Below are 6,203 nucleotides of genomic sequence, written 5' to 3'. Positions count from 1 at the left end.
CCCTCTCCCATTTATTTCTATGGGGCTCTTTCGGCGGCCCCATAGAAAATGAATTGAGGGCGGATGCGCATGCGCAGGGAGTCCTCCTTCACTTGCAGGGCTCCGTTCTCGATATAGGTGCGGGTCCCAGCGGTGGGACCCGCACCTATAAGACAATGGGGCCATATCCTAGCAACATGCCCCCCATTGTCCGTGATGATACGAATGGATAAGAGTTCAGTCCTGATTCGCTCCTGCACGTTACGTAGATTATTAGCTCTGCGCTGCGCTCATTACTTTGTGCAGATTTCACACTTTGCAATCCAAGTCTGAACTCAGCCTTAGACCAATCCAACCCCATTCACATGCACTGGAGACTTCTGCTCAGAATTCAATCCTCCATCAGGTTTCGCCCCATTCATGACCATGGAGCTAATTCCTGTGAACGTCCACAGCAGAAATCCAAGGGTCAGTTATGGATTATTATTAGAGATGAGCGAACTTCTGTTTTAAGTTCGGCGTCTAAAGTTCGGGGTCAGGTTAGCGGAGAATCCCGATATGGAACCGGATATGGATTCCGACTTCCGTTGTGGTCCGTGGTAGCGGAATCAATAGTGGCCGATTATTGATTCCGCTACCACGGACCACAACGGAAGTCGGAATCCATATCCGGTTCCATATCGGGATTCTCCGCTAACCTGACCCCGAACTTTAGACGCCGAACTTAAAACAGAAGTTCGCTCATCTCTAATTATTATCTGACGTGTGGACATAGCTGAAAGCTGCAAATGAGCAGGAAGATCTGTGATCGCTGTTATCTGCCCAGTCTGTACGGTTATTGCACATTAGATCAACGCCCTTTGTGTTTCCTGGAAATGATTAAAAGAAACTGAATGAAAAGTGAATTTGAAACTTGCTGGTAGCCGCCGCAAAAAAACGCCCCCCTCGTCCTGTTGATTGACAGGACCAGCGAGTGCTTCTCTTTCAGTGACGTCATCGGCGCAGGCGCACTGAGGGAGTGCTGAGGAGGCGAGCCTCCTTCTCTCAGAGCGCCTGCGCCGAATGAAGACAGGCGCGGGATTTGAAATGCTGACAGGGCCAGCTGGAGGAGGAGAGCGCTCGCTGGCCCTGTCAATCAACAGGAGGAGGGGGCGTTTTTTGGGGGTGGCTACCAGCAAGTAGATGTCCTACTTGCTGGTAGTGAAGTGATTTGCATATTTTAAAAGATCATTTTTTAAGGAAAAGAACCCACAGCTAAAGGTAAGAGCCCTATGTAGGGAATAGTCGTTATAAAAGGATTTTAACAAGCTCAAAAAAATAAATAAGGGTTTTGGGGGTGACAGAAGCCCTTTAAATGATTAATTCCAGTCACTGTTTAGAAAACGTGAATTCAAATAATTTGAGAATGAACAAGCTTATGCAGGATAAGTGAATAAATATATTTACTAAGTGTGGGCTCAGTGGTTAGCACTGGGGTCCTAGGTTTGAATCCAACCAAGGACAACAGTTGCATGGTGTTTGCGTGGGTTTCCTCCCGGGTTCTCCGGTTTCCTCCCACACTCCAAAGACATACTGATAGGGATCTTAGACTGTGGGACCGCTTGATGCTAAAACAGACAAATCACATACAAAATAATAAAAAGTAAATAATCATCACTGTCCTGGAGTTATTCCCATCAGTCTTTCCTCCAGTGTGCATCACGCATGTCTCTGAGATCACTCAGGAAGGTGGTCTTATCAGCACAAACCATCTCTAACCTACTACATTACAAAGAAGACTTTATTACACAGAATATTAAAGGTAATATAAAAGAGACAGAATCAAAGGGGCAGAACTAATCAGTTCCAAAATACCCTTACAATACATTCCAACCCTGGTCATTTGACAGAAAACCACTTTGGAACCATTGGATTTCTAAAAAAAAATAATCTAAAACTGTGTCTAGGACTAACAAGAAGTGTTTTTCACTGAGGTCTTCTTCACTGCTGATCGTCTTGGATCTTAAAAGTCTCTGGTGCAAAGTCCATTCTCCATTTTTCCCCCATTTTTTTGGTGTTCTGTGCACCGTACACCTCAACACATATGTTGTCTCCAGAGTTCAGTCTCTTACCCCTCGTTTCTCTGTGTTGAAGTGGAGAGAGCCTCTTATCAGTGGTTGTTAGACAGTCCATAACCTTCTCGGTTTGAGGAGCTTTGACATTGGGAGGGACCTCCTCCCCTCCAGTGTCACAGCGGCAGACAGCAGCAAGATGTTATAAGATGATTGATTTCAAGGGTCCCTGTGGCGACTTCAGTCACATGATGCATCTATGATAAACTGTTAAATATTCTACCCAGTTTTTTATATGAACATAGGCTGGTTGAGATGCTGTACATTGCCTATGTGTATGTAGTGTACAAGACTAGAGGTCCACCTTGTTCACAGGCCAGCGGGGGATTCACTGGTACCCCGTGGGTCAGTCCGAGCCTGCTTATTCCTCATCTTCCCTAATTCTACCAAGCCAACCATAGTAAACCAGGTCTAAGTTGAAATCGCAATGCGATTACTTTAAGTTATATTAATCACATTGCGATTTCAACTTAGAGCTGGGTTTCTATTGGGTCAGCTTGCTAGAATTAACGAAGTTAACGAATATGGAATATAGCAGTGCTAAGTTGAAATCGCAATGCGATTAATATAACTTGAAGTAATTGCACTGCTATATTCCATATTCGTTAACTTCGTTAATTCTAGCAAGCTGACCCAATAGAAACCCAGCTCTAAGTTGAAATCGCAATGCGATTACTTTGAGTTATATTAATCGCATTGCGATTTCAAAGTAATTCTCAAATCCGACAGTACATTCTAGTAGGTGCAGCCACATGTGACTGAAATGGGGTGTCCAGGGGTCCGCAAAAAACGGATGACATACGGATACATTTACGTGTGCTATCAGTTTTTCACGGACCCAAAGACTTTCTATGGGGCCACGGACCGCAATTTGCGGCCAAGTATAGGACATGTTCTAAAATAAAAGGAACGGACAGCACACGGATGACAATGAAAGGCATTCCGCAATTTTTGCGGACCCATAGAAATGAATGGGTCCGTGCATTGTCCTCAAAAATTGCAGATCGGACACGGAAGAAAAACACGGTCGTGTGAATGCTCCCTAATTGTACAGCCACACGGCGTCACTACGGCTGTGAATCTCACGTCCATGGAAAAACACAGCTTCTTGCATGGTGGCAACTGTTCATTTGGTGCACACTCCATCTGCTGCAAAATATCATAAAATACACTTTTCCCCTCACATATATTGTCGGGAAGAATATTGTAGCTAAAGGTGGAGGCCCCTATATTCTTCCCGACAATAAAGAAATGTATGTTTGGATGGGATAATATGTTGAATTTCAGAAAGTATGGGCCATATGGTATATTATATTTCCAATAGACCTCTAGTCACATTAGGTCAAGGTAGATTTTTCAATTATTCCCTTTTTTTTTTTAAACGCATCACTACCGCACTGGTATTGCATGGTGACCAAATGCGTTTTTTCGACCAATTAAGAGTACCACTAGGATTGTACAACTGTATGGTGGGTTTTTAAATTTTAACATTGCTAGGACATTATTTGTGATTGTTTTTAATTATGATTTTTTTATTGTTCTATTTTAAGTTCGAATTTTGTATACTTATTACCTGAAGTTGACAATATCATGCATATATAGCAGCATTGATTATATTCGATCAATATTCAATTATGGTTGGTTCAAAGAACAAGAGGATCCGGACCGGATTTTGTATGACATCATATCCCCTATAAAAGAGGGGCATTCTGGGGGGACTAGTAACCACTGAGGAAGGGGTTATTTAATACCCCGAAACGCGTCTGGTTCAAATCCCCCAAAGGATCACTTGCCAAGTGTAATGGAATATTAATATAAGAAATTGCCCGTCCAATACCGTCTGCCGCGCAGTAGGTGATTTAAAGCTTGTAAAGATCGTGCACAACTATCAAAGTCCACGTGCAAACAAGCCGGCGTGGGGATCTAGACGGAAGAAATTCGTATAACTCATAAGACTACGGTAGGCTGCATCGAAAGACCAACGTATGGGCATTTGTTTAATCGAAAGGTAAGACTGTTCAATTTTTGTATGCCGGCTTATAGAAACATAGAAACATAGAATGTGTCGGCAGATAAGAACCATTTGGCCCATCTAGTCTGCCCAATATATCTGAATCCTATGAATAGTCCCTGGCCCTATCTTATATGAAGGATAGCCTTATGCCTATCCCATGCATGCTTAAACTCCTTCACTGTATTTGCAGCTACCACTTCTGCAGGAAGGCTATTCCATGCATCCACTACTCTCTCAGTAAAGTAATACTTCCTGATATTACTTTTAAACCTTTGCCCCTCTAATTTAAAACTGTGTCCTCTTGTGGTAGTTTTTCTTCTTTTAAATATTCTCTCCTCCGTTACCGAGTTGATTCCCTTTATGTATTTAGCAGTTTCTATCATATCCCCTCTGTCTCGTCTTTCTTCCAGGCTATACATATTAAGGTCTTTTAACCTTTCCTGGTAAGTTTTATCCTGCAATCCATGTACTAGTTTAGTAGCTCTTCTCTGAACTCTCTCTAGAGTATCTATATCCTTCTGGAGATATGGCCTCCAGTACTGCGCACAATACTTCAAGTGAGGTCTCACCAGTGTTCTGTACAGCGGCATAAGCACCTCCCTCTGTCTACTGCTTATACCTCTCCCTATACATCCAAGCATTCTGCTGGCATTTCGTGCTGCTTTATTACATTGTCTTCCCACCTTTAAGTCTTCTGAAATAATTACTCCTAAATCCCTTTCCTCAGATACTGAGGTCAGGACTGTGTCAAATATTCTATATTCTGCCCTTGGGTTTTTACGCCCCAGGTGCATTATCTTGCACTTATCCACATTAAATTTCAGTTGCCAGAGTTCTGACCATTCTTCTAGCTTTCCTAAATCCTTTTCCATTTGGCCTTTCCCTCCAGGAACATCAACCCTGTTACATATCTTTGTGTCATCAGCAAAAAGACAAACCTTACCATCGAGGCCTTTTGCAATATCACTTATGAAGATATTAAACAAAATTGGTCCCAGTACAGATCCCTGTGGAATCCCACTGGTAACATGACCTTGTTTTGAATGTTCTCCATTGACTACAACCCTCTGTTGTCTGTCCCTCAGCCACTGCCTAATCCACTCAACAATATGGGAGTCCATGCTCAATGACTGCAGTTTATTGATAAGTCTTCTATGTGGGACAGTGTCAAAAGCCTTACTAAAATCTAGATATGCGATGTCTACTGCACCTCCACCGTCTATTATTTTAGTCACCCAGTCAAAAAAATCTATAAGATTTGTTTGACATGATCTCCCTGAAGTAAACCCATGTTGTTTTTCATCTTGCAATCCATGGGATTTTAGATGTTCCACAATCCTATCCTTTAATAGGGTTTCCATTAATTTGCCTACTATTGATGTCAGACTCACTGGTCTATAGTTGCTCGATTCCTCCCTACTACCTTTCTTGTGAATGGGCACGACATTTGCCAATTTCGAATCTTCCGGGACGACTCCTGTTACTAATGATTGGTTAAATAAATCTGTTAACGGTTTTGCCAGCTCACCACTAAGCTCTTTTAATAATTTTGGGTGTATCTCATCAGGCCCCTGTGACTTATTTGTCTTCACTTTAGACAGCAAACTTAGAACATCTTCCTCTGTAAAGACACATGCATCAAACGATTTAATAGTCATCCTTTCTAGTGGAGGTCCTTCTCCTTCTTTTTCTTTTGTAAAAACTGAACTGAAGTATTCATTAAGGCAGTCGGCTAGCCCTTTATTCTCTTCTACATACCTTCCGTCCTTTGTTTTTAATTTAGTTATTCCTTGTTTTAATTTCCTTTTTTCATTTATATATCTGAAGAATGTCTTATCCCCTTTTTTCATAGACTGAGCTAGTTTTTCTTCTGCCTGAGCTTTAGAAGTTCTTATAACTTGCTTGGCCTCTTTTTGCCTAATCTTGTAGATTTCCTTTTCTTCATTGCTCTGGTTTTTTTTATAATTACAAAATGCTAGCTTTTTATTTTTAATGATTTGGGCCACTTCTGCTGAGTACCACAGTGGTCTCTTCCTTTTTTTGCTTTTACTGACAAGTCTAATGCAATTTTCTGTTGCTTTCAATAGTGCACCTTTTAA

Source organism: Bufo gargarizans, chromosome 9 (assembly GCF_014858855.1).
Source record: "Bufo gargarizans isolate SCDJY-AF-19 chromosome 9, ASM1485885v1, whole genome shotgun sequence".
Classification (NCBI taxonomy): domain Eukaryota; kingdom Metazoa; phylum Chordata; class Amphibia; order Anura; family Bufonidae; genus Bufo; species Bufo gargarizans.
Note: the sequence above shows the minus strand (reverse complement) of the source record.